This window comes from Dermacentor albipictus, chromosome 1 (assembly GCF_038994185.2).
Source record: "Dermacentor albipictus isolate Rhodes 1998 colony chromosome 1, USDA_Dalb.pri_finalv2, whole genome shotgun sequence".
NCBI lineage: Eukaryota > Metazoa > Arthropoda > Arachnida > Ixodida > Ixodidae > Dermacentor > Dermacentor albipictus.
This window is the reverse complement of record NC_091821.1, coordinates 27979342-27996280: the sequence shown is the minus strand read 5'-3', so window position 1 is coordinate 27996280 and position 16939 is coordinate 27979342. Positions and strand designations below refer to the sequence as shown.

General features: G+C 45.5%; 1 protein-coding gene across 1 annotated transcript in view; it reads left to right on the top strand.

Moving 5' to 3' along the window:
- Positions 1 to 5571: 5571 nt before the first annotated feature.
- Positions 5572 to 16939, top strand: part of LOC135906048 (retinol dehydrogenase 12-like) — a 128930-nt gene continuing 117562 nt past the window's right edge. Inside the window, exon 1 of the mRNA XM_065437198.2 lies at positions 5572 to 5720. The gene's annotated coding sequence lies outside the window, so the exon portion shown is untranslated. The remainder of the gene's footprint in view (positions 5721 to 16939) is intronic.

The following is a 16939-nucleotide window of genomic DNA, read 5'->3' as shown; positions in this document are numbered from 1 at the left end:
GAGGAATGGTGTTAGTCCTATAGTACAGGCCCCTGTGGTACGCCAGAAAAGACTTTAACACGGTCAGATTCAGCATTATTAAAGCTGACATACTGCATGCGGTTGGCGAGATAAGCCAAATCCAAGAGACAATGTTTGAATTAACGCCAAATGATTCTAGTTTTTCTATAAATAACAAGTGCAGAACGGGGTCGAATGCCTTAAAAAAATCAATAAATATTACATCTGTTTGCTGTAGAGAATTAATAGCTGTAGTAAAGTCATGAGCAATTTCTAGCAGCAACGAAGTGGTCGCCCCCTTCGAAAACCGTGTTGGTTGGGGTAAAGCAAATTGTTATCCTCCATGCAAGTGATCCATGAGCGCTTCATTTATGGTATGTTCCATTAACTTACAACGTGTGCGTGTTAAAGATATGGATCTGTAGGTGTCTAGCAGCTGTTTGTTACACCTTTTATTGATAGGTATAACTTTCGCAAACAACCAGTCAGTAGGCAACACCGCTGTTTCCAATGCTAAGGCGAATAACTTCTGTAGGAAAGGGGATAACTGAGCAGCATAGCGTCTAAGAAATGTGTTTGAAATTTCGTCCGGGCCATGTGACTTTTTAACGTCAAGTTGTAGAAGTAGATTAAGAACACCAGGTCCTGATATCGTTGCGTCTGAAATCTGGGATTCATTGTTTGTTAGTGGTAGATGCGAAGGCTGCGTGCGCGTAAAAACTGACTGCAAGTAAGTGTTAAAAGCATTTGCAATAGCACGCGCACCTTCAACGAGACTATCTGAAATATTCGTTTTAGTCACAGGGCTGTCTGGTCTGGATAAATATTTCCAAAATAACGCGGTTGATTTGTCATAAAGTCTCTTAGTGCGTTTAAAAAAGTTATCTCTAGCAGTCTTTATTTGCGTTTTTAACTGGCTTGAAAGGTCGTTGAAGAGAACGGATTTGTTTTTATTTTTCCGCATCCTTTGTACTTTTCTTTTGAGGTGGATTATACTTCTCGTTATGTATGGCATGTTTAGATTAGTTTTTTTAAGCCTAGTGGGTATAACGGTTTATTGGCAACGCGCAATTCCATTTTTCAGCTTCCGTCATCGATCAAGAACACCTCACGGTTTATTAAAGAAATCATCCTGCAATGCTTCAAGGAAGTCTATAACGCTTTCGTCGTTCGTTTTCCGATAATTTTAACTGAAACACTTGTTCGACCAGCACGCGATACGCAGCTACCCAGGCCATGAAGTGTTAGTAGGATGAGGTTGTGGTCAGATGTCCTTTCTTCAATGTTTACTTTTGGTGTTAAAAAGCTGGACACAAAAGCAAGGTCAAGCACTGAACATGATGACCCTTGGGCGCGAGTCGGTTTCGTCACTAGCTCTGTCAACGAGCAACCAAACATTATATAAGACGTGTAAAAAATAATGTCTGAACCTTTAACTTCAGTTGCTTTGACTGCGAAACTGCCCCAGTCCATTCCTGGTATATTAAAATCCCCAGTTCGTATGACTTTAGTGTTCGCTAATTCATACCGCTGTGAAGAAAATTCTGTAATTGTACAAGGTAATCGTCAGGCACACCCGGACGCCATTAGAAACCACCAATCAATACAGAAACGTTATTACTAAGAACCCAACACCATACACTTTCGTGGCCAGCGATGCCTTTTTTTTTTTTTGGAAAGACAGGTTTCTTTTAAGGGTGATGGCCACATGTGCACCCCCACCGCTACCATCTCGATCTGTGAGAAGCAGTGCGTAGGATGATGGAACTATCTCCGAGTCGTGGATATCGGGGTTTAGCCCCGTTTCTGTAATCAGTACCACATCGGGACCGTACAAGAGCAACAGTTCTTCAAACAGCTGTATTTTGTTTACGATACTTCCTGCCTACCCGCCGTTGTTGCACAGTGGCTATGGTGTTGGGCTGCTTAGCGCGAGGTCGCGGGATCGAATCCCGGCCACGGCGGTCGCATTTCGATGGGGCTAAATGCGAAAACACCCGTGTACTCATATTTAGGTGCACGTTAAAGAACCCCACGTGGCCGAAATTTCCGGAGTCCTCCACTACGGCGTGCCTCATAATCAGAAAGTGGTTTTGGTACGTAAAACCTCATAACTTACTTTTTAACACTTCTTGGAATAAAACACAATAATGTAAAATGTCTTTTTTTTTTGCTGTCACGCTTTAGAAGAGCTTGTCTTTCCACCGCCTTGGGTGCGAGCATCTTTCACAGCTATCATTTTATTTGCCGTTTCATGCCAGGCAAAGCATTCTTCGTTGATATTAAGCTTGCCGTAGACTACAGTCACTTTTGCTCCATTGGTGCGATTCAACGCAGACGCCTGCCACAGCTTCTTCATGGTTTCTCGAACGGACTTTGAATAATCTTTAGATATAGATATGGGTGTATCTTTATAACAGTTACGCAATACCAACATTTTTTTCAGTGAAGTAAAAGCGCAGTATTACCGGTCGAATCCGGTTAGGCTTTTTGAAACGTATTCTATGCGCACGCTCAATGGATTTGACTTCGATGCTCAACATTTCAGAAAGTATATTCCTGGACACTTGCTGTGCCAGCGCTTCTGGTTTCTGTTCAGTTTCTTCGAAACCGCATATAACTATATTGTTTCGGCGGCTTCTGTTTTCAAGGTCATCAATTTTGCTGCGCAACTCCGTGAATTCCTTCCCCATGGTGGAAATAGTTGCTTCGCATTTTTCAACTTTTTCTTGACATAGCTTCAGTGACGTAAGCGTAGATTCTATCTGCGAAAGTCTTAGCTGCACATCTTTAAGACCAGATTCAAGAGCTGAGCGCGATGTCTTAATTTCATTGACGTTCATTAACATCTTATCTATTTTATCAGGACCTGGATTTTCTTCGACATCACCACTCAACTGCAGTAACAAGACAATTACACGAACAGACTGTAGGTAGCAAGACAATATGCACTGGAGGCTTGGCAGCACAGCTAGACCAACATGACTAGTCTTAGTACATTTAACAAAGGACAATTTGTCACCAACCTCAGAAGTAAGATCACGTAGTTTTGCATCGATCGTCCTCCTAACGGTGCGGCCAAGCCCATATGAAGTGCGCGCGATGCCTGTTGGGTCTTTTATGCTGATTCCGCTGCCGTGCCAGGTGTCGCTGGTGCACCGAAAGCATCCTCCGGACACGACGTTTCTTAATTTATAATTTCTTAATTTCAATTAATAACTGCAACAAATTCTCCCTCTGTGATTCCTTGGTGTCATTATTTGTTCTTATAATATGATTAATAAAAATCGGGCCCCTCGGTTAACTCCCTTCTCGTTTATAACTGTGTAGCTGCATTTGCTACATGCTACAGCTTTCTCTTGCTCAATACGTGCGACATAATAGTGTTTTCACCAGCGTGATGGAATCCCGCGAATACACGCAATGTGTCTCGAGCGGCCGTCGCGCAGCAATTTTCCGCTTATCCACGGGCTTCTTTCGTATTTGGAAAAACACTATGTAGCACGCATTGAGCTACAGAAAGCTGTATCGAGAGTTCTTTTTCATGTGGCTCTGCAATTTTCTCATTGACACTTTTAATCTAACTATAATATTTGAGGAGTTGATTAATTAAATAAGGCGAATTATGTAATTAGGCGTTATGCAAAAATTAACCTGGGTATCTCCAAGCGATCGCAAGCAACATTACCTTGGTTACGTTCAGCTATGTGGCATTTGCATATTTTTAAATTTTGGTGCAAGATAGTTGGGACACCCCATATAACCCTTGCGTGGATCGAATCCCGGCCACGGCGGCCGCATTTCGATGGGGGCAAAATGCGAAAACACCCGTGTACTTAGATTTAGGTGCACGTTAAAGAACCCCAGGTGGTCGAAATTTCCGGAGTCCCCCACTACGGCATGCCTCATAATCAGAAAGTAGTTTTGGCACGTAAAACCCCATAATTTTATTTTTAACCCTTGCGTATTGACCAAGCATGCGCACCTTTGTTCTTTGAAACAACAACAGCAAAAAAAAACTTCTCGCATAAAACCTGCACATATAATGTGAGCTCACAGCTAAAGGACACTTACCTGTTAATACAATGGTGAATTATATTTGACAGATTCCTTGACTTACCTTATAATCTTTTATTTAGCCATTTATTATGTGTCATCTAGTGATGTGCCGGTTTTGGGGCTATCCTCCGGAATGGGGCATTTCCCACTGCGACAAGAGAGGTACAGTATCCCTAAATGTTGTTTGATAGGTGTCGTACTTTTACTGCGCATCACAACTACATCACCTTTGTCCTTGTGACGTCACTGCGACATGCGTCTCACGGAAACCACGCACTCGCCTCCAATTGTGTTTGCGTTTCGGCATAGCCTGTGGACGATGCAGTGCATAAACCCAAAAATTGCATGACATAAAGTTGCGACGTTTGCGGTGAATAAACATGAACATCCAATGAGAATACGCACTGCATGGCTTGAAAGTAAACAAAATTACGCTCATCGCCGTTATTTCTAAAGCATTTAATTAACCGCTTTACTAAAGCTTTGCCTACATGCATGTGTGTTAGATCCACAGATTTTTTTTTGTCCAGGTGTGATTTAATACAACAGTTGCTGCAAAAAAAGATGAGCAGTAGCGGAACAAGGAATGTAAGCGACATTGCTTGTTCGATTAGTGCTCATCACTTCAAGTTTCTCTCTTCATTTGAACTTCTGCCTTGTTTGAGTTCTGCAAAGAACAATTAAAAGTCTGGCACTCACAGTATATGCGCACTACTGCAATCATCACGAGTACTTCCGCACAATAACCATTTTGATGTGGTTTTTAATACATTGTCTATTTTAAAATATTAAACTCTTGGACAGGAATGAAAACAACATATAACAAATTTAGACCACTACAGCTCAATATATTGAAAATCTGTCTACAACTTGTACAGAGCACAAAGGGTTAATAGAATACAGCATACAAGTAACCCTACGGAGTATTGCACATACATGAGCTAGGTCAGCTTTGCAGCGCATACAAGCATCAAAGAGTATGCCAAAAATATTTAACAGAATGCGTATTTTGAATAAGAGAACAATTACACCTATTGGAGGATGTTGAATGCAAATAAAAAGGAATCACAGGCCAAAACAGGACGTCCGTATGTGTTCTTAGGACGCACAGATCCTTTTTTGCACCGTGAATTTTCTGAAGTTTAGACAAAAGAAAGAAAAAAACGAGATTTCTTTTGTATGAATATAACTTTTTAATAACCTTTTTAAGCTGTTTCAACCATCTCTGGGTTCTACAAACACAGTGATTACTGCATGCTACTTGCAGGAAGAAAAATGAGCGTAGTCTCCACGTACCCGCCTTGTGAACTAGTCAAGTAGTTTACGATCCCGTTTCAAGAGACGCGCCGCGTGAGTTCCCCGGAAAAACCGTCACTTGCTTCATCACAGCGCGAGACAGTCGCTCTGACGTGACGCTCACCGAGCTTTCTTCGATTCGGGACACGTTCGTTCCAGTGGTCGCAGCACTCGGTCGCGCACTCTTCGTTGGCAAGAGACGTGTTTCTAAACCAAGTGTAGCGCAGTTGTTGGACAGTTGTGAATAGTAAAAGCGCGACGTTCAAGTCGGCTGTACGGACAGGTTTTTGTGCTGTTTCACTTTGGAGCCGCAGCGTCGTGGCGCACAAGGTCACGGTTGTTGTGAGCCATTTGTACCGCAGAAGGTGAGCACAAGATTTTACTTTACGCTGTTATTGCTCATGGGTATTGTGGCCTCGTATCGGCAAGTTTCGAGCGTTCTTTAGACGCATGTGTGCAACACATGACGCATTGATGAGAACAATGTCAACTCGGGTGTGATTACAGTAACGTTGCAAATAGTTACTCTAACATATGCGTTCTTTGCTTCATTCTTGATTAGGCTGTAATCAAATTCTTGCTCGTGGCAATGGTGTTACAAGGTTAAAATCTTTCTAAAAAAGGAATTACACATGATGCAATGCACATTTTGGAATCTATGCGAAGCGAAGCTGTCCTAAACGGTTAATGAGTTGCTATAAATTCGCCCATTTCGTTCCTGCGCCTTTGGCCCGAGGGAAACCGGCGCGCATGACAACTGGTATCCCGGGCAAGCTGTTGGGATCACAGGGGCGTGTAGAAAGGGTGGCAGCTAACATTGCTTCAATTTCGTGCCGAACAATTCGTGTCAGATCTTCTGAAGTCGATGGTGGCTGCATTTTGCTGCACCCGCATGAGGATGTCGCAGCAGTGTTCGGTCGAAGACGATGCAACGCAGCGGCTCTTTGACTACTCAAAGCATTGACACTGCTTAATAATATCACTTAATGTCGCAGAATTCTTACACAACAGCAGGTTGAAAGCATCGTCAACGATGGCTTTCAAATTATGCCCAACCTCCTCCAAATCAGACATGTCACTGTCAGCACTGTGGCAAAGCAAGTAAGTCCTGAATGCAAGCGGCGTATGATTCCGTGGATGTCTGGGAGCGGGTCGCTAGGTCTTTCTTAGCGGCGTTATTCCATCCGAAAGGATGGCCAATCAAATCTTTCGGCTTCTGGGGCCGGATAACGTAAAGTTGTTCCAAACTTTTCTATTCCAATTCTTCAATCAGCCCTCCATGATTGCTCAAAAAATGTTCAGCCCCCCCCCCCCCCCAACTACGCCGGTCTCTCACGCGACGTCACGAAAACAGCAAAAATGCCCCATCTGATTTGATGTGTGCACACTGATGATGATTAGACCGAACGAAAGAAAAATAATTATTTCTCATTCGATGCCTTTTTCGCCAGAGTACTCTGCCATTGGTCCAGCATTATCGGGCTGCGCCTACTTCACCTGTCTGTCACGCGGCGTCACAAAACCACGAAAACTCATGGCGTCAAAGTGACGTGTACGCGTAAAATACGCTTTAATATACCGAGCAAAACTGACTTCTCTTCTGAGTAGTCGGAGGCTGCCCCGTTCCAAAAGGCATAGAAGATGGCTGCCCACCGATTGCTCTGGCACTAGATACTGGGAGCGGCCGCGGAGCATGGGTGTACTTGCGTATATATTGCGAGACGAGGTTTAGGCAGCCAGTCCCTTCTTTATTCTTTTGAGTGAGAGCCCCACCACCAGGCCCCGAAACGGTGATGATGAGTATGCACAGGTGAGAATATGAAGCGTATGAATGATAAACAGTATGAACTGTTCGGGTATACTGCCAGAGGTGTACGTTAGTTGGGGGATTGAAGAAAGCGGCGTCCATGGTGAATGTCGGTGAACGGCCGTAAACTAGTTAGAAAGGTGAGCACCCCGTAGTTCGTTGGACAGCAGTGTTGTGAGCAAAGGTCACAAAAGGTAAAAGTTTGTCCCAGTTGTCGTGGTTTGGTCCGATATACATTGATATCATATCTATTAGTGTGCGATGACATTGCTCTGTTAAGCCATTTGCTTGAGGGTGACATGCGGATGTCGTCTTATGAACTGTGCCACAAGCTCCGAGTACTTCTGCGATCATTGTTGACATGAAAGTCTTGCCGCGGTCGCTTAACAGTACACGAGGTGCACCATGACGCAGCACAATGGCATCCAGAAAAACGTGGCAACGTCGGAGGCCGAACTAGAGCGTAGAGGAGCGGTCTCTGCGTAACGTGTGAGCTGGTCAACAGCTGTCATGATCCATGCCTGTGTTATGGGCAGAGGGCCGACTAGGTCTATTCCAACGATGGCAAACGGTGTTGACACTGGACGCAAGAAGCGACGTACGCGTACTTGGCCACAAAGAGAGAGGGAGAAACAACTTTATTTGCCACTGTAGGGTAGGAAGTTAGGGCAGGCAGGCCTAGTGTGGCCTAGTGGCCACAAAGGTAGACATGCCTGGCCAAAAGAAACGGCTCCTAACGCGGTGGTATGTTTTGTGGTAACCCAAATGGCCAGCAGATGGGTCGTCGTGAAAGGCTTCCAGGACTCGTGTGCGCATCGAACGTGGAAGAACAGGTACCCAGCGGTGTCCGTCGGAGTTTAAATGTAGCGGTGCAGCACGTCGTTGTCGAGCTTAAATAGTCGCAATTGTCGGCGTAATCTGGCATTTGGTGCAGAAGTAGTTCATCAGAGGCGTTGGCTAATGCTGTTGCAGTAGGGGTCAGAACGTTGACACAAGGCGAGCTGAGTGACGCGATTGGAAGATAACGTGTGAGTAACTGCTAGAGGTAATAACGGGAGTGGCGACTTAGTCTCATCATCCAGCGGCCAGCAATGGAGAGATGTACTCGAAGATAATAGTGGCAGCGGGCAGCGAGAGAATGCGTCGGCACCTTGATGCTTTTTCCCAGACTTGTAGACAACGTCAAAATCGTACTCTTGTAAGCGGACAACCCAGTGACCAAGGCGTCCAGACAAATTTTTGATTGACGACAACCAGCATAAGGCGTGGTGGTCGGTTATGACTGTGAAGTGGCGTCCATAAAGATATGGTCGAAATTTTTGTATCGCCCAAACTACTGCGAGACATTCCTGCTCTGTGATGGAGTAGTTCATTTCGGCAGCCGTTAATGCGTGGCTGGCATAGGCAACAAGTCTCTCTCGTGAGGTGGTATCACGCTGCAGAAGGACAGCACCGATCCCATGGCCACTAGCGTCGGTGTGCAAACAAGTTGGTGCGTTCTCATCGAAGTGACAGAGGACAGGGTCGGTGGTTGATGCTAACTTGAGGCCTTGAAAAGAAAGTTCGCATTCGTCTGTCCAAGAGAAGGCAGTGCCCGATGTGAGCAACTTGTGCAGCGGCGACGCCATGGCAGCAAAATGACTGATGAAGCATCGCAAGTAGGATGCCAGGCCTAAGAAACCTCTTAATTGTTTTTGATTTTCAGAGCGAGGGAAGCGAAGCACGGCAGCAATCTTGTCGGGATCTGGTCGAACGCCATCTTTGCTGATAAGGTGGCCCAACACTTTTATGTTCTTTCTGGCAAAATGGCATTTCTTTGTGTTGAGTTGGAGTCCATACAGCGTTGGAAATGAATCTGAAAACTTCGTTCAAACGCTCAAGGTGCTGATGAAAAGTTGTAGAAAAAAATAACGATGTCATCTAAATAGCACAGACAGGTCTTCCACTTAAGGCCACGTAAAACTGTGTCGATCATGCGTTCAAATGTTGCAGGGGCATTACATAAACCGAAGGGCATGACGTTGAACTCGTAAAGTCCGTCTGGTGTTGCAAAGGCTGTCTTGTCCTTGTCCACTTCGTGCATGGGGATTTGCCAGTACCCAGATCGGAGGTCTAGACTAGAAAAATATTCTTCACCCTGGAGGGAGTCAATGGCATCGTCGATTCTTAGGATCGGATATACGTCTTTGCGCGTGACCTTATTAAGGGCTCGATAATCGACGCAAAATCGTACAGAGCCGTCTTTCTTGCGAACCCGCACAACATAGACGACCAAGAACTGGACAATTGCCGAATGACGCCTCTTTTGAGCATGTCATCAACGTTATCCACAATGATTTTCCGTTCTGCGGAAGACATGCGATACGGGCAGCGGCGTACAATCGAACTGCCTTCGGTTTCGATGCGATGTACTGCGACGGAAGTGCACCGCAGAAGCTTGGAGTGAACGTCAAATAACGCGCTGTGTTTTTGCAGGAGTGCCAAAAGGTGTTTTTTCTGCGCAGCGGTCAGATTGGGATTTATCGCGGCCGTTAAAGCAGCGGCAGCAGTATGATAATCAGTTGTGGTAGACAACGGTGGTGATTCAGTGTGAAGCGGTACCAGCGAAAGAGGTTCGGTGTCAGTAAAGCAAGTCACTGTAGTGCCCTGGAAGAGCACAACTGGCGAAGAAGTAGGGTTACGAACAGCGGCGAACGCTCTACCATTCTGAAAGCACACCAGGCTAGGAGTAAGGCTAAGCCCACCAGAAATGCAGTGACCGCTCGGCGCAAGGAACACATCATTAAGAGTAGTGTCGGAAGTCAGTGTGAGTATATGTTCACTGCCCGCGGGAATGAAACAGTCGGTAGACGTGACGAAACGTAGGCCATGAGCATCGACAGCGGACGAAGATTCAGTGTCCGTCATATGAATAGTTCGCTGACGGCAAGGGATGAAAGCTGAGACAGAGGACAGGAAGTCCCACCCCAAAATGATCGCGTAGGTACACGAAGACAGCACGACGAACTGAATGTGGTGAAGGATGCCATCAATGTAAACACGCGCAGTGCAAACACCGGAGGGCTAAACAAGAACTGCATCAGCACAACGAAGGGGAGGGCCATTATACGGTGTCTTCACTTTTCGCAATCGAGAACACAAGTCAGTACTCATAACGGAAAGCGATGCACCTGTGTCAACCAAGGCTTCGATTCGCATACCTTCAATACGCACCAAAAGTACATTTGACGGGCGCTCCGGAGGAGTTTCACGTTGTCCAAAGGATGCAGCTTTCCCTCCTGAAGCTGCATCATTTAGTTTTCCGGGCGGTGATCGGAGGACGAAGTAGCCGGTCGTAGAGGGGAAGAGGAGCGCCGCATCGGTGATTGAGAGCGACGACGCGGGAAACGCAATGAACCGGCAGTGTTGAAGTCCTGTGGAGATGGGGAACGTCGTGGATAATAATCGTAGTAAAAACGCCGATATTGTGGTACAGGGCCAGAAAACTCATCCCTTTCAAACCCGTCATAGCCACGTCTTTCAACTTGCTGAAGTATCGGCAAAACCTTGAAATGTGGCCGCGGATGCCGCAGTAGTAACAAACTGGTCGAGGTGGGCTCCATGCGTTGTAAGACGGAACAGATGGTGGTCTTGTAGTGATAGCATTCAGGGACACGTGCGGTGCAGGTGCCTGTTGTGGTGGCTGCTGGGAGGGTGGCACTATAGAGGCAACCTGAGCATAAGTTGGCGTAGGGATGGCGTGCGGGCTCGGGACTTGCGGGCAGATCACGGCAGCTATCTTTTCCCTCACGATATGGCGTAGGCCCCCACCAGGAGGTGTAAGGTGGACCTCAGGAGGGTTTGACGAAGCTTGGGCGTGCAGTTCCTCACGGATGATGGAGCGAATCAAGGTGCGTAGCTCGCTGTCGTTGGACGCCCTGAAATCAGATGTGTCAGGGTGCAAACGGAGCATATGAAGCTCATCGACACGCTGACACGTACTGATGATGTCTGCGACGGTAGTGAGATTCAGTACTACAAGAGCATTGAATGCCACAGTCCCAATACCCTTGAGCAGGTGGCGTACACGGTCATCTCTGCCATCGAGGTGTTCACGCGGCGGCAGTGGGCGAGAACGTCATCTATGTACGAAGTGTAAGACTCGCCCGAGTGCTGAACACGCTCAGCAAGCTTCTTCTTGGCGATATCGGAGCGGACAGACGAGTTCACGAAAATCTGGCGTAGATGGTGTTTAAAGATGCTCCAGTTGACGAAATCGAGCTCATGATTGTAAAACCGAGTTTTCGCAACGCCGGTTAGGTAGAAGGTGACGTGAGCAAGTCTTGCCGATTCGTTCCAGTGGTTAAAGTCACTCCCGCGCTCGTATAGCTCCAACCAGTCTTCAACGTCGTCACCTGGAAGCCCAGCAAACACCGGTGGATCCTTCTGAGGGTTGGTGACTGTCCAAGAAGGAGTTCCCGCAGGAGCAGGCAAGGTGGATGTCGTGGTATTGGTCTGCTGGTCATGCGACATGGTTGAGTGCAGTTGGTAGAGGCGGCGACCCGAGCGGAGATCCAGGGATGTAGCGTAGATGAAGCTGGAGGGAGAGCGAGAGGACGAAGGGACTGGACAGCACACTCCACCACTTGTGAGACGAGGTTTGGTATGGTATGATATTCCTTTTGCGATGGCGCACACCCACTGTAGGGAATTGGCCAAGATTTTGATGAAATTAGGCAATCTTTATCAAATACTAACATATATAACATATAGGTTTAGGCAGCCAGTCTCTTCTTTATTCTCTCAAGTGAGAGCCCCACCACCAGACCCCAAAATGGTGACGATGAGTATGTACAGGTGAGAATATGAAGCGTGTGAATTAATGCTCACAATATATATAGTAAAAATTTTTCCGTGTCGCTATAACGTTATCGGGCCCCTTCGGCACGTATGCGCCATCACTCTGCCAACTCTGCTTTGCTGAGGATCCGTTCTGGCGGCATTTTTAACGGTCCGTTGCACGCCGCCGCTATTTTCGACCATCCAGCGCAAGCTAAGTAAAGGGAAGCGGATCAATCACAGACGCCGGCACCATCCTCTTCAGCCGGTTATCTACTTTCACCATTCTGGCTCGGCCCCATCGAATCCCTGTCCATTTGAGCATGCTCGTCGCCTCTTGTCAGCCAATTCTATAAGAAAATCTGCGCAATGTAGGCAATGCTATTCGTTTTGAAAGCAAGAAAAGTGACCTCCCATAAAAGAGGAGAGCGTTCGATTTGGTTTTTAAAACAACGCTGTGGGTTACCGCGCGATGCTGGCGTCAGTGGTTACGTAAGTTTGACGTCAGGAGATTGGAATAAAAACAGATTGGAATAGTTTTACGTTATAGGGCCCCGGCGTACATGTGTCCCGGTCTGTAAGCTCATCTTCGTGGTTTCTTAAACCATACCCTCGCCGCAGTGGCGTAGCCAGAAATTTTGTTCGGGGGGGGGGGGGATACACCACTGGCCCAATATATATATATAGCTATAGCTATATATATATATATATATATATATATATATATATATATATATATATATATATATATATATATATATATATATAGCTGCACGTTGCAGCTCAGCCTCCTCCTTAAGAGGAAGCTTTAGCTCGGGTGCTCCTATTTAAGTACATGTAGAAGGGGAATTCGTTTTTCCCTGCAACCACTTCATCAAATTTGAGGAGGTTTGTTGCCTTTAAATGAAAAAGTTTAATTATAGTGACTACTGCTTTCGAATTTTTCATTTAGGTGGTCAATTATTTATTAAAAATTGGCCAAAATTGAAAATTTTCAGGAAACGAAACTATCAAGTTTAAAACTCCGTGACTCAACAATGAAAAATGATATCACAATTCTGTGAATTGCATCTAATAGTACATCTACAGCGGACAAAATATATATGCTACACATGAATCTCAAAATTTAGTATTGTGGAAATACGGCTTTTGCAGAACCCTTGTACATAACGTAACCAATTCACGTAAGATACAAATTGACACAGCAAACTTGTCTGCTTTGACTGTTATAATAAATGCCGTTTACAGAACCACAATATCTGTTCGTCATGCATAGCTATTAGTTTGTAAACGTCGTGCTTCTATTTTATCAAACTTTCGAATTTTTCAAAAATATTTTAAGCAAAATTCAGGCCCTAAATCGAAGTTTTGTTTCCAACAGACACTAGGATTTAACTTTCTCTCTCAAATGCAACCAATTTCAATAAAAGCGATCAGCAGGATTATCTCAGAAAAGCGTTTCTGCGTTTTACAAGTATTTGAATAGGCCGCGTCGGATTGAGCCCGAGCTAAAGCTTCCTCTAAAACAATTTATCGAGGGATCAAATACATGAATAATAACTGCATTGTCATTGCCAAAGATGCTGCAAACAAATTCTTGAAAGCTACGCACTGTAAATACAAGTAAAATATGTATTTTTTCATAAAATATTATACTCGTGTGTGCCAAAAATTGTGCCCCACATAACTGACGTCAATGCTTCCATGTTTTTTGTCTATTTATTAAGTAAAGAAAATATCATACGAACCTTAGAACTATATCAGTTTGAAACTAGGAAAGCAGTGCATGCCGCTGAAATGAAAATTAAAAGGCAATGAACTGAACAAGTTGAGGACAAATATGTTAATGAAACTTTGCCATTCAAGAACCGTGCTTACACTCTTGTATATATGCAATGGCCAGTGAAAAACCTCAATGACGGTGTCGTTTGTTCCAATGTATTACGCAGGAGTAGCTGTCCCTTGTCGTGTATCGTGAGTAATTGCACCGAAGTTATAGTTGCGACAGAGAGCACGTATAAAAAGCAGGAGTTCTGCAAGATATATGAGGGCAAGTCAAATGAATGAGCCAACAACGGGGTACTTTATTTAAAAGTAGTCTTCGTGAGAATTTAGACATTTGTCCTATTGACTAACGAGTCGCGTGATTCCCGTCTTATCAAACTCCTTGGGTTACTGCTTCAAAAAGTCTGTATCTGGTTCCCTTGAGCTGTTTTTTCGGTTGCCCCAAAATGTAGAAGTCGCAAGGTGACAGGTCTGAGCTGTATGGCGGATGTTGCAGCGTTTCCCACTCGAACTTTGCTAGTTTTGTATTAACCACATAAGCGACGTGGGGACAGGCATTGTCGTGGAACAAGATGACCCCATGGTTTTGGCGCGGTCTTGGAATGTCTTTGCAACGTCCTTTGAACCATTTGCTCCAACGCTTCACAGTGGTCAATGAAATGAAGTGTTCAACGTACACGGCAGTCATATGGTGATTAATTTCTGTTTTGGAAACACCTTCAGCTGTCGAAAACTTCGCGACACCGAGCTGTTCAACTTCTGAAGTGTCCATTATGTGACGCAACCATATTCAACCCAGTGTATGAGAGCATTAAAGAACATTTATCTTCACACCTGTGTGTCACTTTTGTAAATGAGACATGCCGTTCTCCTACGCGCATGCCTCGCAGATAATGAACCGAACCATTATTGCGTGGTTAGGGTAGGCTCACTTTCATTTGACTCGCCCTCGTACATTAGAAATGCAAAGATACAATGGGATATACAAATGCGAAAATACGGCTTGATAAAGGACAAAAAAGTGTCACTGGAAACAAAGTTCACTGCATGTATACACAAAACCTCGCAACAAGATATTTAAGTATACATATAAGTCTCCAATGAGTCTATGTATGTAAGAAGTAACTGTATATAATGCGTCAAACAAGGCAAATAAACATGTTGCACAATCATAGATTCACAGAATCCTAGATTCCGCCCCCATTCCATCCACTCCTTCCGATGTATTGCGCGCGACGGAAGGCGGCGCGCTTGCTCCACGCTTTTCTCCTTTGCGCATACAAGACTGAGCCACCATCGTCAGCTCACCCATTCCACCTCCCCTCTCACGCTTTCACTCGCACATACAGCATGCAGCGCGTGGTCACGATGTTATCACCCTTGGACTTTATACGAAACATGAGGGCGACGGCGACGGCAGGAATGTGCCTGGAGTGTCCATATAATTGCTTTCGCAATAATATAATAAACGTATCCGGCAACTCAAGCGTCCCGTCGCCCGTTACTTTCCGCAAAAGAAGTATCAAAATCGAACTTTCACCATGCGACAATTCACTGCGCCGCAACAATGTATTTTTTTTTCTGTGAGGCGGAGGCACCGAAATGAAAAAAAAAACGCATAGGAAAGTATGTTGGCCAGAATCGAATGCCTACTTTGGGCACCTAATGGGGCTACGGAAGGAATACCGAAGAAAACATGAGACGCTTGGTCCACTGAGAACCATACGCATACTGCTCAGTATCCTACAGCGGCGAAACAAGACTTTCCGGAAAGGTTCCGTTCAAGGAATGCGGTGCAATCCTTCGAGTCCCCACAGTGATGGCGGCGAGCGACCACTGTTTTTTTTTCTCGTCTGCTAGCCAGAAAGCGTCCAAAACTCTGTTAGGTGAAAATCCACTCGGCCAGAGCAAACCGAACGCGCACCGAAGTGCACCGCACGGTGGTCGGGGCCATACGAGAAAAACGATTGCGCTCTGGCTGGCTCTGGCAGCCTGCGGGTAGAGTAGCGAGAACAAAAAAAGAAAAGAAAAAAATTGAAGAAGCTGAATGTTTCCTCGCGAGTAAAAGTCAAAGTAGAAAAAATAAATAAGAACGTAGTTACTTTGGCTGGCTTTAGTGTCTTGACATGGATGTTCTGGCGTAGGTTAAAAAAAAAATGTTGATATTTTTTTATGTGACATGACGGCACAAATGAACCACCCCAACGCTTCGTCTCATTGGACCTCGCTGCCTGCTTTGTCAACTCGTCTGCTAGTGTGTTGATTTGGCTTGTCTCGTTGTATGTTCCGATGTAAGACTTTAGAAAAGTCAATAGACCTTTGGCGTCAAATGTTTATAACAACAATAAACCCACAAAGTTCCGCAATTGAAAACCTAAAGCACAACTTTGGAAATGTCAATGCACCTTTCACATCAAGAGCTTATGAGATTTACACCCATAAAGTTTCGCAATTGATATCCATGCGCTCCATAGATTCCGTGGCCTCAGTGAGATGCCGCGGCGAGCCCGCTCACCATCAAAGCGCCCTTGAAACTTTGTGCTCGGATGGGACTGCTTGGCGTTATGTGACTCCCGGTGTATGGGCGTTGCCACGAAATCCAGCCCGAGTTTGCCATCTTCGTGGTTAAATGTCTTTTCGAGCGTCAAAAAGACATTCTAGACAAAATCCAGAGTGATTTCCGGCGCCGGGGGTCGCTTTGGTCGGCGGTGCATAGACAGCACGAAAAAATTTCGGGGGGGGGGGGGCTGAAGCCCCATAAGCGCCCCCCCTGGCTACGCCCCTGCCTCGCCGTGCATTGGAGGTAGAACATCAAGTTGGCTAACATTACATACATATGAATCCCATCTGTTGTGGGTAGTCACATGCTCATACGGGGCAATCCAATCTTCCACGTCGACGCTATTGGTGTCACAGAACTTTCTTGGATCTTTCGGATACGCCAGACGAACGGTTGGGCTTGTCAGCGCTGGCCCCACCTCTTCCAGCACGATGTTTTTTGCCGCAAGTTAAAACACATACAAGAGGAAGACACATAGAAGACAACACGGGCGGCTTGTCTACACGCATGCGCAGGCTGTTCACGAACTTGCATTATCCAGCGGTCAAACAATCTCGTTTCCGATTTGTAGAGCAAGATAGATGTATCGCTAATGCAACTTGAACCTGTCTTTT